Source organism: Protopterus annectens, chromosome 4.part0, assembly GCF_019279795.1.
Source record: "Protopterus annectens isolate FY-2018-M chromosome 4.part0, PAN1.0, whole genome shotgun sequence".
Classification (NCBI taxonomy): Eukaryota; Metazoa; Chordata; order Ceratodontiformes; family Protopteridae; genus Protopterus; species Protopterus annectens.
The window spans coordinates 670,013,668-670,029,074 of record NC_056733.1 but is presented as its reverse complement, the minus strand read 5'-3'; the positions used below and the strand labels follow the sequence as shown (position 1 = coordinate 670,029,074).

The window sequence follows — 15,407 nt, the reverse complement described above, 5'->3', positions numbered from 1 at the left end:
AAACTGACATGAGATTTGAGAGCCACAGTTTTGAGTACAGTAAACTATATAAGAATATTGACACACACTTGGTTAAACTGCAGGCGATTAAATCTAAGAAACTTGAAAGGGATTCCAAGGCATATAAGGAAGGCTTAGCGTACCCTAAACCTCATTTTAGTAAGGTTTGGAAGGGGAAAGGTAGCATACGTGGGAATGGAGCTAATATGAATCCAGCCAGTGTTGTCCATGCCCATAACAGTTTACCTGACAGCAATAGATATGGGGGTGAGGAACAGACTGTTTTTCAAGATAGTGAGACAGCCGAGCCCCACAATGAACTACGTAGGAGTGAAAGGTTGTTGAATAAAAACAACGTAGACACCCATCAACCACACAATACAAACAGTCGGGATTCACATCATGAAGAGGGGAATTTTTTAGGAGTACGTCCCAAAGCACAACGCCAACGCCAGAACCACCATTATCCACTGAGGAACAACCGTTAACGTACATTACAAATTCCCCTAGGAATTATGACCTTGTATTGGAGACAGAAGATGTTTAGTTGAGTCATGAATACACACATTATGGACCAACTATTATCACTAATTCAATAGGTGATTTTAACGTTTACAATTTGGCTAATGTTGATATTTCAGTGGACATGGCGGACTTAATGGCAAAAGGTCTAACTTATGTACCTGAACATTATATAGATTTAGTTCAAGCTTTAATTGATGTCAAATTGTTCACACGTAAACTTAATTTTAAGTTGATGATGGGAGGGGAAGCTTACCTAATGGATAATAATAAGTTACATATTTCCAGTACTTTCAATCCTCCCCTCCATCCACTTCTAGCTATGTTTGAGTTGATGTGTGAACTTGACATCAGGAGACACATAAAGAACCGTAACATCAGGATGACACACAGAAATAGTGAAGAACTAGAGAATATTCGGTCTCTCCAAATGAACAACTTGCGTATTTGTAAACCCGATAAAGGTGGAGGAGTTGTAATTTTTGACAACAGTGATTATTTCACACGTATGTTATCAGTTTTGGACACTGAAGCTTATGCTTTGAGTTCAAAAAATGAAATTAACATCGCCTACAAAGTAATTAAAGACCATCTAGAAGAGATGTACATTGAATGTAGGATTAACCAAGAACAGTACATCTACATGACCACGCTTCACCCTAGAATTCCATCCTTATTCGGGATACCGAAAATACATAAGAACACGAATGATCCTCCCATGCGTCCACTTATAGACAGTCGTGGATCACCCACCTATGCTTGCGCTAAAGTTGTTGACCACATTTTAAGGAAGTACGTCACTATGGAGTCACAGATCTGCAAAGATTCATGGACATTTCTATCTAAAATCAATGATATACACTTTGAAGCACATTACAACTTGCTGACAATAGATGTTAAAGATCTATACACCAGTATCCCTCTGGATATAGCTATTGAATGGGTCTGTGACAGGTTAAGAGCTAGGGAGGCTAGGAGTGATGTTATTTCATTGGTAGCAGAATTACTGGATTTAACACTACCAAGGAACTTCTTTATGTTTGGCGACAACTTTTATCTGCAGAAGGTGGGAGTAGGGATGAGTTCACCTTATGGAGCTAGCGTGGCCAACCTTGTAATGGCGCAATGGGAACACCTATTCATCTTGAATAATCCTACATTTTCTGACCAGTTGGTCTACTATACCCGGTATTTGGATGATATTTTCATTCTTTTCAACGGGAATGAACACCATGCTACTTCATTCATTGAATATTTGAACAATTCCACCGATTTTCTCACTTTTACCTCATCGTTCAGCAGCATTGAGGTGGCATATTTGGACATTCTTCTAACTAAAGATATGAACACGGCATGTTTCATTTCTAAAATATACAGGAAACCACTTTACTCCAACACTCTACTACATTTCACAAGCTGTCACCCTTACACACAAAAACGTGCAGTAGTGAAAGGGCAGCTTGTTAGAGCAGCGAGAATTAATAGTAGAGAAGTAGATTTCATAGAAGAATGTAACACACTTAAAATTATGTTTCTCAGTAGGGGGTATCCCTGTAGTTTAGTAAATGAACTTATAGATGAGATCTCCACTAAGAGGAACAACAATTTTTATGTGCCACTTCTGCAAATGAGAGCGTTAGAGAGTACGGTAACAGCTGTAAGTTTAGTGCGTTCTGGGAGAGTAGACAATTTGGACATTCCCAGATTTATTACCACATTCTCAGTTGATAGTACCATTCTGTGGGAAATCATTCAGAATAACTGGCAACTATTTGGGGTAGACTCGACTGTATCCAACAAGTTAGGTTCCACCCCTTCAGTGACATATAGAAGAGGTAGGAACCTTAAATCTTGGTTCGAAATGAAACCTATGTTGGTGAGAACCCCAGGTATGTTCAGATGTCATACCTGCAATTACTGCCGGTTCATTATAGAATCAAATAGGTTTAAGACGAACAAAGGTGAATTCAAACTTAGACATAGATATACATGTAATTCCAAACTGATAGTATACTTAGCCATATGCCAAAACTGTACATCCCTTTACATAGGGAAAACTGAACGTAAATTCAAAGACAGAATTTACGAACATCAGTATGCTATCAGGAAGCGAAAGCTAACAAACGCATTAGCCAAACATGTTTCAGAGAATCCAGACCATCAATTTAAATTTATTGGTATTGACCAAGTTCAGCAAGACAGTAGAGGTGGTCCAGCCTCATTAAAATTATTAGCGTTGGAACTTCGATGGCAAATTAGGTTGGAAACATACCACCCTCCAGGGCTCAATGAAACATGTTCTATAGGGTGCATACTCAGTTTACTTAGTTTAAAAAGATAGATATGAAATAATATGAAAACAGCCATAAATTATTAATTAGGGTCTTTTTAGACCATGAGACAAAGTTAGAGTTATATAAGTTATTATACTAATATGGAATTTAAACTAAACTAAGTGTAATATACATCTATGAACTCATCCAACAACATTGTTATGTGATTTTGGGTTTGAGAATGCATAAAGTTGATTTACTATGTAACACATATATATATTTATATATATGTTTTATTTGTATGTTAAAAGGTAGTAAATAGAATATATATTGTAAGAGAATATACATTGTAAGAGTTTTTTACTGCAATTTATGTAAATAGTATATGATTTTCAGTTTTAAATTCATTTTAGCTACTGTTTCTTTAATTTTGTAATGATTGTGATATAAGAATAATTAGGTAATTATGTTTTTAGTATAAGTCAGGTGTGTAATTTGATGAGTTTACTCTGAAGAAGTCTGCCTTTAGTAGCAGACGAAAAGCGCTTAAGAAATAAACTCTTTTTGGATCACTTTTGGATTTTTACTTTGTTCCAGTTTGCTGCCTGGTACCATTTCCACTTAATTTCACGAGTGGTAGCATAGTAGAGGACTACGTGGCTTGCTTTTTGTCTTCTACTTCCCCCTAACAATTTAGAAGGTCCAGTAACATCGGTATTACATCAAAGCTCTTACAACTAAGGGGATACCAAAGAACCCTCACCTTTTTACAGAAGGCAGCCTATACCTTCAAGATACCCAAGAATCTTGATTTTTCCCCCCATTTTCAAAATATGGCACCAAATTACCTTTCATACATAGAATGAGAGAAAGTCAGCAAGACTGGGTAAGAGTGGGGAGGGAAGAGCTGTAATGTGTCAGTTTATTCTCTTGTAATGTCCCAACCTTAAAGGCCCTTAGGCTTCCCCTTTTGGCCAGCTTCCAGTTCTCTTGAGCAGATCTTCTTCCCTTTGGCTGCATAATGTTTTCTTCCTGTTAATGACAAGCTTCTATGTGACAAGGAGGTGAAAGCTGCTTCAATAACTGCAGTCTTCCCCTTTTCGATTTTAAACATGTGCTTAGCTTGATTTCCAAAAAAGCATCTCCACTTCTAAAGGCCATTGAAAAATGGGCTTCCAAATGATCTGGCAGGGTCTGTGTCCTTAAAAGATGTACATCATGAGACTGCCCCGGGTCCTGCTGTACTGCACAAAGTATCCCACTGCATCACAGCTACATGTGACAGAATTCTTGCTAACCTGGGAAGACTGCACAGCTCACTCAGGACAGTCTCTCAAGCCTCATTTTCAATTTTGAATAGCATGGTCCAAACGTGTCTCTGGCTGTTCACAGCACGAAGGCCAGGATGGCAAAGGCATAGATCTTCCCAACACAAGTAGAATATACTCTGCTGATTTGGGGAAAAAAATCTTGTTCAGAGCCCCAAAAGAGCCCTTGCTTGAAGCCATTGACACCTATGGCAGATATGCAATGTAGTTTCTACAGGTACTTTCAAAAATCCACAATTCTGTTGAATTGGTCAAGGTTAGGGAGAGATGCACTGATGAATGCATCCCCTAGGTCTTCAACCAATGCAGAAATAATATAAGGGTTTTGGATATTAAAAGCCACAAGCTCTCTACCATTTCTGGGCATTAAAGTAATCCTCAGCTTCCCAACTGAACTGTTCTGCAGAGGGATCCACCATTTACAGGAGACAAATAGTCTACAGCATCTAATATGCATCGCAGGGGAAACATCTGGTCCATATAAAACAAGTTTGCCTCAAAAGATTGATATTCCTCAGGCTATGCTGAACAGTTGCTATGTTCTGATTATAGCTGCAGTATGAACTCCAGAGCCAACTTCATCAGCTCCTGAGAGAAAGCAGGAGGTTGTCCAACCAGCTCACACTGAGGCAAGATACCAGACATCCACTTCTCAAGTCCTAGCCCTGCCATTTGCAGTAGCATTTCAAACCTCTGCTGTTTTTATGTACCAAGGTTGATGTTGCTCCTCTCACCTATCAATAGAAGGCACACCCACAAAGTGAGAATCTAGACTATCTGTAGAAGGGCTTTAACTCAGCAGGACATGCTTTACTGAAACCATGGGTCTCATGGAGGGGATTATCAGTGATTTTAGTCCAAGTAGTTGCCAGGGTTGAGGGCTGTAAAACTGCCTCATGCACCAAGTGCCCTTGTCTACTGAGGCACTAGGACAAAATAAGTTATGTACTCACCATAAAGTACAGTTTTGTACCTACCATAAATGTAGATGTCCGAACTGGATAGCATCTGCAGTCATAACAAGTGGGTTGTCCTGTCGTCAGGCAGCCCTGCAGTCGGCCGGATTCCAAAGTCCGGGTCCGGCTGCTGATGTCGCACTCCACGACGTCATCTCTGTTGGTCTTCGGGTATTAAAGCATCAGCCGGCGCCATTTTCCTCAGTGTTTCTTGCCCCAGATGCCAGTAGCCCTCTTGCAGGCTAAAATTTGGATAGATGCCAATGTTTCCAAATAGATCGAGGTAAACACAACAATAAGCATATATGTACATATATACAAACAAATACACCATAAAAGACTCCCCCCCAACAGCTAGCTATTAGGAGGGTAAACACCCTAGGAGTACCACAGAGGGGAAGGAGGGAGGGTAATCCTGACTGCAGATGCTATCCAGTTCGGACATCTACATTTATGGTAGGTACAAAACTGTACTATGTCCTTCATGGATGCATCTGCAGTCATAACAAGTGGGTAGAATACCATAGCCAACTAGGGGAGGAGGATAAAAATAGATTATGGTGTGTTTAGGATCCCTTGCAGTACAGCAGTGGCAAACCCTGCTCGGGATCTGGAATATAAAGGCAAATTATAATGCTTGGCAAATGTATGCACGGAGGTCCAAGTAGCCGCCTCAATGTCTTTGGTTGCCACTCCTCGTAAGAAGGCTGTGGTAGTGGCTGTTGCTCTTGTAGAATGAGGTCTTATGTTCTGTGGAATTGGTTTTCCATGTAAGGAGTAACAGTATCGTATGCAATTTCCTATCCATTTGGAGATTGTCTGTTTGGAAATAGCTTTTCCTTCCCTTCCTGTTGCATAGGCTACAAAAAGTTGGTCAGTCTTTCTGCTATTTTTCGTTGTGTCTAAGTAGTAGCGTAGCTGTCTATGTACATCCAAGGTATGCAGTATTCTTTCCCTCTGTTTTGTGGGTTGGGAAAGAAGGTAGGTAGGTGGATTGCCTGGTTCAAAGATACTCTGGATACCACCTTGGGCATAAATGTAGGATTAGTCCTCATGGACACTATCTTGGTGGAAGATTAGGAAGGGTTGCACTGCCATTAAGGCCTGTAGTTCTGAAACCCTCCTTGCTGAAGTAATTGCCAGTAGGAAAGCAGTTTTCCATGACAGGTGTTGTAGGTCTGCTGTTGCTGCTGGTTCAAAGGGTGATAGTGTCAACTTTTCTAGCACAAAGTTTAAATCCCAAGCTGGTAATGGTGGTTTCCTTGGAGGTTTTACATTCTTGATTCCTCTGAGGAACTGCCTGAGCAAAGGGTGCGAAAAAACAGGTGGATCAAAGCTGTATTCTGCTGAAATAGCTGATGCATGTATCTTGATGGAGGAGTAGGACAGGCCTGAATGAAGAAGTTCGGCCAGATACTCCAGAATGTTAGGCATATCTATGTTTGACACATCTTTTCCTCTTTCGGTACTCCAAATGATAAACCTTTTCCATTTTCCAGCATAGTTCCTTCTTGTTGAAGGTCTGCGTGCTTCAAGAATAATGTCTTTAACTCTATGAGAAAGTTCTGGATTAGCTGCTGCTATGTGATGTTCCATGCAGTCAGTTGTAGCGTTTTTAGGTTTGGATGTATGATGCTGTAGTTGTTCTGAGTTAACATCAAAGGCATCAGGGGTATTGGCCACATATTGTTCCGAGACATGCTCTTCAGTAGTGGGTACCAGTGTTGTCTTGGCCAGTTTGGGGCTATCAGGATTATCCTTGGACGTTCTTCCTTGATTTTTAGTAGTACCTTGTGTATCAAAGGAAGAGGTGGGAATGCATATGCTGTTAGGCCTTTCCAGTTGAAGGAGAGTGAGTCCACTTTCCATGCTAGTGGATGGAATGTCCTTGTGCAGAATTTTCGAGCTGGTGATTGAGAGGTGATGCGAATAGGTCTATCTGTGGCATTCCCCATTTCTTTGAGATGGTCTTGAAGATGTCCGGGTGCAGTTTCCATTCGTGGGCATCCGAAGTGGTTCTGCTTAATATGTCTGCTAGAGTATTGTCTTTCCCCGGTACAAATATTGCCTGTAACTGAATGTTGTAGCTGAGTGCCAGGGTCCACAGCTCCAAGGTCATTCTGCATAGGGGGTATGAATGAGTGCCTCCCTGTTTGTTGATGTACCACATGACTGTGGTGTTGTCTGTCCTCATCATCAACTGGCCCTCTGAGGAATGGTTTGAACTTTTGGATTGCCAGTTTTACTGCCAGCATTTCTTTTAGATTGATGTGCAGGTGAAGTTGATCCTGTGTCCACAATCCTTGCACGCATTTGTCCAGCATGTGGGCCCCCCATCCTAGGTCTGAAGCGTCTGTTGTGATGGTGTGGCTTGGTTGACATCTGCGAAAGGGTAGGCCTGGGTTTGACTGGCATGCCTGAGCCCACCATAGGAACTCCTGTTTTAAGCATGGAATTAGTGGGATTTCTGTTTCTAGACTGTGTCTGTGTTGGGACCATAAATTCTTTAGGTACCACTGTAGTTTCCTCATATGTAGTCTGGCAAATGGGACCAAGATTATGCATGATGCCATGAAGCCCAAGGCCTGCAGAAATTTTCTTGCTGTTAACTTGTTCAGTTTTGTTAGTGCCAAGAAGTAACGTGGAAGTTCTTTTTGTTTTTCTGTAATCAGGAATGCCATTTGTTGTACTGTGTCCAATTCCGCGCCCAAGAATGTCCTTGTTTGGGATGGTATCAGCCTTGACTTTTGTAAATTGACTGTGTATCCCAGTCCTTGTAGCAAGTAAATGACCCTTTGTAAATCTGTTGTCAGCTTGCTTTTGTTGTCCCCTTGTAGCAGGCAGTCGTCCAGGTATGGGTAAATTTGAATTCCCTGTAGTCTGCAATGGGCGATTACTGATGCCAGGCATTTTGTGAATACTCTGGGCGCAGTAGATAAGCCAAAGGGCAATGCTGAGAATTGATAGTGCTCTGATCCTGCAAGAAATCTGAGGTATCTTCTGCAGATTGGTCGAATGGGTTCGTGCAGGTATGCCTCCTTGAGATCTAGAGTTACCAGCCAAGACTCCTTGCCCAGCATGGGAAGAAGTTGCTGTAGGGTCAGCATTTTGAATTTTGGGACAATGATGTATGTATTTAAGGTGGACAGATCGAGAATTGGTCTCCAACTTTTTTCCTTTCTTGGAACTAGGAATAGTCTGGAATAGAACCCCTTTCCTTGTTCTGCTGTTGGCACTCTTTCCACAGCTCTCATGTTGGCTAACTCCATTATCTGGCGTAGAGCCTCTGTTTTTTGATTTGGAGGTAGATTTGGCATTCCTCTTTTGACTGGTAAAGTGTGGAAGTGAAACCGTAACCTTGATCTATGGTTTGTAAAATCCACTTGTCTTTTGTTATGTAGTGCCAGTTCTTTGAAAATAAGGTTAACTTTCCGCCTAGAGGAGCTGCTATTTGTTCCCTGGTAGGCGGAGTTAGGATTAAGTCACTGTGGTTGTGCTGATGTAGTGGCAGTGGCTGTGTCTGTGCCTCTGTTGTTACCTTGCCACTGTCGTCCTCTGTAGGCACCTCCTCTGGGTTGGTTTCTGCCTCTGGAACGTCTATTCCTGCCCCTTTGAAATTTTGTGGAGTCAGGAAAGGACCAATTTTTGGCAGGCCAGTTCCTGCTAAACCTTGGGGTTGAACCTGCAAGAAATCTTTAACAGTTTGAACAGATTTTGCCTTTTCTTCCATTTTCTTCATAACCTGCTGGGCAGGTGTACCAAACAAACTTGTCTTGTCCATAGGAGCATCTAGCAACTTGGCTTTAACATGATCCGGTAAAGCTTGTTCCTTTAGCCATGCATGCCTTCTTATCACTGTGCCTGTCATGGCTGATCTAAATGAAGCCTCCAGTGCATCATAGCCACATTTTAAGGAATGGTTGCTAACCTGTTGTATGTTATTTACCATCTCTAATACATATTTCTTATCAAGAGATTCATCAGTGGTTAGTTTTTTAGTTAACTGATCAAGCATAAACTCTTGGTATTGTATCATGTGAAACTGACAGTTTAAAGCTCTAGCTGAGAGAGTAGCTGAAGTGTAGACCTTTTTACCCCATCTGTCTAATGACCTTGCTTCCCTTTCAGAAGGAATAGGGTTTTTAGCTGTGGTCGCGGCTACTGCCTTGGGACCCTGGGATATAGTTTCTGGGTCTGCAAGTGGGGCCTTGTAAAGGTGGTGATGAGTATCTGGCACCCTGTAAAATCTGTCTGGTTTGGCAGGGGCTGGGGGTAAAGAATCTGGAGCGGAGCAAACATCATTAAAAGCATCATCCACCACAGATAGAACAGGAGGTATAGCTAAGGGCCTGTGCTGTGGGAGGTGCAGAAAGGTTCTAAGTCTTTTTCTGGAGTCTGAAAAATCCTGTTGCTGCCATTGGAACTGTTCTCGCATGGCATGCAAGGTTTCCCCAAAGGAGAATTCTTCTGGTGGGTAAGCAGCAGGAATGGATTCTTCAGCATCAGAATCTTCAAAATTGGAGAAGGGAGCCTCTGGCTGGTCAGTTATGTCTGATTCATGAGCAGAATCATCAGAAGACACTGGCTCAGGGGGCTCTGCCCTAGGTCTCTTCTCTGGGGGCTGAGAGGCCCTGTCTGGGTGAGATTGAGATGCGCTAATTAAAGAAATTAAATCTTCTGCCAAAGAAAGCATTTGAGAACTAGAAGAGGGCCTGGATGTGGGGGGTTTAGCAGGCACTGATTTAGTAGTCTTGGCTGCTTTAGCCCTGGCGAAGGCCTTAATGGACATGGCTGCTGGAGGCCTAGCAGCACCACGTGCTGGGGTAGAGACATCCAAGGGATGGTGTCTGATAAGTCAACCACCGTAGTGGGTAAAAATTCTGAGGTCGATTCAAGAGTTGTAGCAGGGGCTTCAGTAGTAAGAATAGGTTCAGCTGTGCTTAGATCAGTTTTCGGTTTCGGCTGAAACCGAGACACTCGCAGTTTGCTTTACCGTGGTTTCGCCGAAACCGCGGACCCGAGTGTCGGTCTTTATCTTTGCGCTTTTGGAAGACTGGGTAGTCGGAGGATCCGACGGCATAATGTACGCAAAATCAGTACCGAAAAACTGTTCTGCAAACGCCGACCGGCGCCTAAGCGTTAAATCGGTTGAAAGAGCACAGGCGAACAGGCTGCTACGTCGTGGGCTGGGCCTAAACAAGGCAGACAGTAAGAGTGGAAATCTTTATGAGGTATTTGTTTCCCACAGGTTAAACAATTGTTAACTTTTTCTGACATCGGCTGAGGCAAGAAAGAGTCCCCAACGGGGTACTTAGCTTTAGAAGTCTTCGAAGTAGTATTCGGTAGAAGTAATCTCTGGATCCGACCGACAGGCACTTGCAAACAGCTTCTGCTTCGGGCGCCACGCGGCAAGAAAGACAGAGGAAAATGGCGTCGGCTGATGCTTTTATACCCGAAGACCAACAGAGATGACGTCGGGTGGAGTGCGACATCAGCCGAAGCCGGACCCGGACTTTGGAATCCGGCCGACTGCAGGGCTGCCTGACGACAGGACAACCCACTTGTTATGACTGCAGATGCATCCATGAAGGACATCGTTCCATGTTTGTTGTCCATCTCACCTTCATTCATTGCTGGTTGGGCTCAGAACAGAGAATCTATTCAGACTCTGCCTATACAAAAGTCTCGAGAGCTTCCACCAGCTCGAGGCTATACCCTATCCTATTATGCTAAAGGAAGTTTACCCAGACCTTGTTTGCAGACACTATAACTACTAACATATAGCCATGTCCAATAAAAATAACCAAGGAAGAGATTCAGAGAACAGTTCCAGTTGGCAATAAACCTCGCAATCCTCCAGGAGCAAAGGCTGGAGGAGGGAGGGTGGGACTCAAGAATGGAGATATGGGCAACAAACATGGAATGTTATGGTGAGTGCATAACTTGTTTTGTCCCATCTCCCCCTTCATTCATTGCTGGTTGGGACAGCGGCCCTAGCACCTTCTTTCCTGGGTGGCTCAAGGGAAAAGACTCTGGAACAGTGGACTCAAAGGAGGCCCTGTTCCTGGAGGCCAAATAAACTTCGTAATGAGTGATAAAGGTATGAGGCATACCCATGTAGCTGCTGCACAAACTGAATACTTGGGTAACCTTGCCTGAAAGGCCGACAAGGTTGCTACAGCTCTTGTGGAGTGGCCCTTTAATTTTTCCTGAAGTTCTCTATTCAGAGATCTGTATGTGAAAGTTATAAATTAGTAAGCCACTTGGGAGTGTGACCTTTGATATGGGGGCACCCTTTTTATATGAAAAGGATACAAACCGTTCTTATTTCCTGAATTCCTTTGTTCTACGGAGGTAGAATTGTAATTGTCTGCACGTCCAATTGGTGTAAATTTGTACTCTGATTTGTTGCCATAGTTTGGGGGAAAAACAGGCAAGATGGATTGATTTAAATTTTGCTTATGAACATACTTTCGGGAGGAATGAAGGGTCAGTTCTTAGGGAGACTGAAAAATCATGCAAGGGGGAATATTGAAAAGCTTGGAGTTCTGATGCCATCTAGCAGATGTGATGGCTATAAAGAAAGTTTTCCACGTTAAAAATTTTAGTCGCCATGATGCAGATTCAAAGGAAGGATCAAAGCAAACAAACTTGAGGTCCCATGGTGCTGGTGGCTTTCACTGGAGACCTTAGCAAGAAGGTACCATTCAAGAAAGCTTTGCAAAGCCTGTGGGACATGATTTTTAGTCCCATTTCTCCAATATAAGTGATATAGCAGCTAAATGAAGCTGCACCTGCCCCTTAATCAAAAAGTTTAGTTTGAAAGTCTCATACAGCTGTTATAGGGGCAGTAAAAGGATCAATGTGGTTGACGACAGTCCATTGGGAAAACCTTTTCCATTTGCTAAAATATAATTTTCTAGTTGAAGCCTTGTGGGACGAAATTTAAAATGTTTCACTGCTGGGGAAATGTCTGGGAGCCTGGTTAGGAGTGGAACTTGACCAGCCAAGCTGTCAATCTGTGGGTTTGAAACGATGGGAGGAGAGTCCCCTGAGGGACGAATCAAGAGGTCTGGAACTGGGTCCAGAATCCACTGCTGCTCTTGGAGATAGGGCCATAGAAAAGGGAACCAAATCTCACTAGGCTAGTATGGGGCAAGGAGCATCAAACTGCTCCTCAACGTGCTTGCTTTCTGAAAGACTTTGGGGAACAAGGGAAATGGAGGAAAGGTGTAGAGGAGACTCTGGGGCCAATTGTGTACAAGAGCATCCCTCGGTGGCTCCCCCAGAGAGGGGGGGATCAAGGCAAAGTAGCTGCTGCATTTGGCATTCATGGACGTGGCAAAGAAGTCACAGCAAGGCTGGCCCCACTTGCAGAAAATCTTTTACACAACTTTGTTTTAGGGACCACTCGGGAGGCATCAGAATGGCTTTGCTGTGTTTGTCTGCTATTAGAGACTTCCCCAGGATGTGCATTGCTGCTAGAAAACATTGGGAAGAAACTGCCTATTGCCATATCCTTTGGGACTCTCGACACACAGTAAGACTTTGTTCCTCCTCGTTTATGTACCACATCACTAACATGTCGTCTCAACTGCAATTGTTCCTAGTGGTAGGGTGCACTGGAACACCTGTAAAGCCAAAAGCACTGCTCTCCTCTCTAGGACATTGATATGCAAGTGGTTCTCGTGTTACTGCCATACCCCTTGAACAGTCTTTCCCAGATAATGCCCCCACCCCCATCTGGATAGCATCCGTGGTCACCGTGGCTATTGGTTGCAGACACACAGTTAGCGTGAAACTACTTGAGTGGAGTGAAGCCACCAGTGCAGATCCCTCTTGCACTGTTATGATAACCTTGTGAGACATGGGCACTTCAAGCATGGACAGACCACTGGGTGAATAAGTAGCCACTGAATCCTCCTGTGCAGACAAGCTAGGGGCATTAAGGTTATTGCTGCCGCATATGGTACCTAAACAACTCTTGCTTGCACTTTTTTTTGGTTAAAAGGTTTTTGACTTGCTGACGTAAGGATTGAACCCGTGAGGGGAAGCTTGGCTCACATTTGTTTTTTATTTAAGTCTGCTCCTATAAAGAATATGTTGTGATGGCAACAAGGCAGATTTTTCAAAGTTTACTGTGATGTTTAGGTGAGAGCAAAGATGAATGGTAGAGTCTCTCACCATTAGCAGATGATTGGTACTAGCAGTTAGGAGCCAGTCGTCCAAGTGCAGAAACACCTGGAATCCTAGATGCCTCAAGTGAGCTGAAACTACTGCCATGCATTTGAACACTCTGGGGCAGAACTCAGAACTGGTAGTGATGTCGCCTGGATCGCCTGCCTATGTGGTAGTATGCATCCTGGAGATCTACAGAGCATACCCAATAATCTTTTCCCAGAAAAGTGAGCATCTACTGAAGAGAGAGTCACCATCCAAAGACTTCTTTAGGGATTTTAGTCTGCAGAGATCAAAAATGAGCCTCCAGTCCCATCTTTTTTGGAGCTAAAAAGAACCTTGAGTAAGGATCCAATTTGGTCAGCAGGGACATTTTTTTTTAGCAACTTTTGCACCTCAAAAGTTGCATAATCCCTTTGATTGGGTGGAACATCTGGGACTGAATTATTTTCTAAGTGGGGTATGTAATAACCTCTGCATGTAATAGTTTGTACCCATTTGTCTTATTTTTAGCCAGTCATTTGGGTAGAATGAAAAGCGACCCCACACTGCCTCCAGAGATAGAGGGATGGACCTCCTTTCAGGAGCGCTGAAAAGGCCTACCAAGAATCCGTGTCACCCTGGTTTTGCGGAACCCTCTGCTGCGTGGAGTCTTCCACTGTTACTTCCCCTCGGCCCCTGGGGAAAGAACCACCACGTGCGTCTGGAAAAGCTCTCTGGGACTTAAGGAACCCCCCCCCCCTTCTGCCCTTTTGGATAAGGCCTGGGAGGGAATGTAGTGTGATCCTGGAGCTGGGGTGTAAGGGCACAAGCTCCCCCCACTTAGTTTGGGTTTATATTGTCTTCTGTAAAGAGTTAGTCATTGGTGGTGTAAGTATGCATGTCTAGCTTGAAATGTTTTGAAGCTTTTGCTGAAATACAAAACCAAACTAGGAGGGGGGGCTGTGCCCCCCCCCAACTGTATATACCAACTCCAGGATCGCAAGTGGTGAAAAAGGCATATACCTTGTACTTGCCTTACAACACAGTGCCGGTACCTCACTTCAGTGAAATGAGATTCGATGAAAGGAGTTCAGTAATTTGAAATTTCAGCAGTTTGGTAGGGTGAATTCAAATTCAGTGAAATGAGCTTTCAATGAAACCAGACACCCTCCACATTTCATAGGTCTGACATTTAAGTTGGACCTCCACCCTTCCTGATGCACTTAAGGTCAAATCCTCCAAGTACTACTGCTCCAATGAACTAGTTAGTTCCTGCAATTTGCTGTCTGCGCCTCCACCTCCATTCTCTACTCCTCCTGTTCAGTATAACCCCCTTTCACATCTTCCCTAATATGAGGGTATGCACTCCATATCAGACCACCCCTTATCTTCTTGTCTCAAGTGGAAAGTGGATAGTAGCATATTGTCCCCTCCATCCCATGTAGGTTTCTGACGTCCTCTAGACTTCTTCCAGCAGCTTCACCTCAAACTACAAGTACTAAAAAAGTGTTGCCAAACTAATGCCGGGAACAGCAAAAGCATTTTGTCCCTGCTTCTTGAGTATTCTCCCAGAAATTACACTGTTACATAAGCGATCTTATGCTTGTTTGTCCAAGTCCATGTGTGAAACATCTTAAGTACTTTTCCTGTGCTGCCATTAGCTCTACTCCCACAACAAATATTAGCCCAAGTTGCCCAAAAGCAATACGTTGCTTCTATAAAACCTTAATCACCTTTCTTGCCCAACTAAACAGCCTTTTCAACTTTATTCTTACCACTGCTGCAGCTGTGTTGCAAACAGATGTTTCTTCTAGTACAGTGGAGCACACTGAAGAGTATACTCATCTCAGACTGGCCCCAATAGCACTCCCTAAGGCACTGTTACACCTATCACTGCTCTTCTTGCTGCAACTCCCAGTCCTTCAGTCAAAGCAATCCAGCAACCTAAATATTGCTCCAAGACTAATCATGCCAAATATTCTCTTAGCAAGTGTGCAAAATATTTTACTGCTTAGCAGAAAGCTGCAAAAACCCTGGATGCCATTACTTTCAATTGCTATACAACTACTGCCTGTAGACTTCATAGCAATACTGCCAGCAATGAACCTAAGCTGACACTGGCAGCCAGGAGACAAAACTAGGCCAATGAGAACATACAGGGATGAAGC

General features: G+C 43.2%; 1 protein-coding gene across 1 annotated transcript in view; it reads right to left on the bottom strand.

Annotated features, from left to right (window-relative positions):
- The window catches only part of PPP1CC (protein phosphatase 1 catalytic subunit gamma), an 833,371-nt gene that overhangs the window by 360,966 nt on the left and 456,998 nt on the right, over positions 1-15,407 (bottom strand). The window lies entirely within an intron of this gene.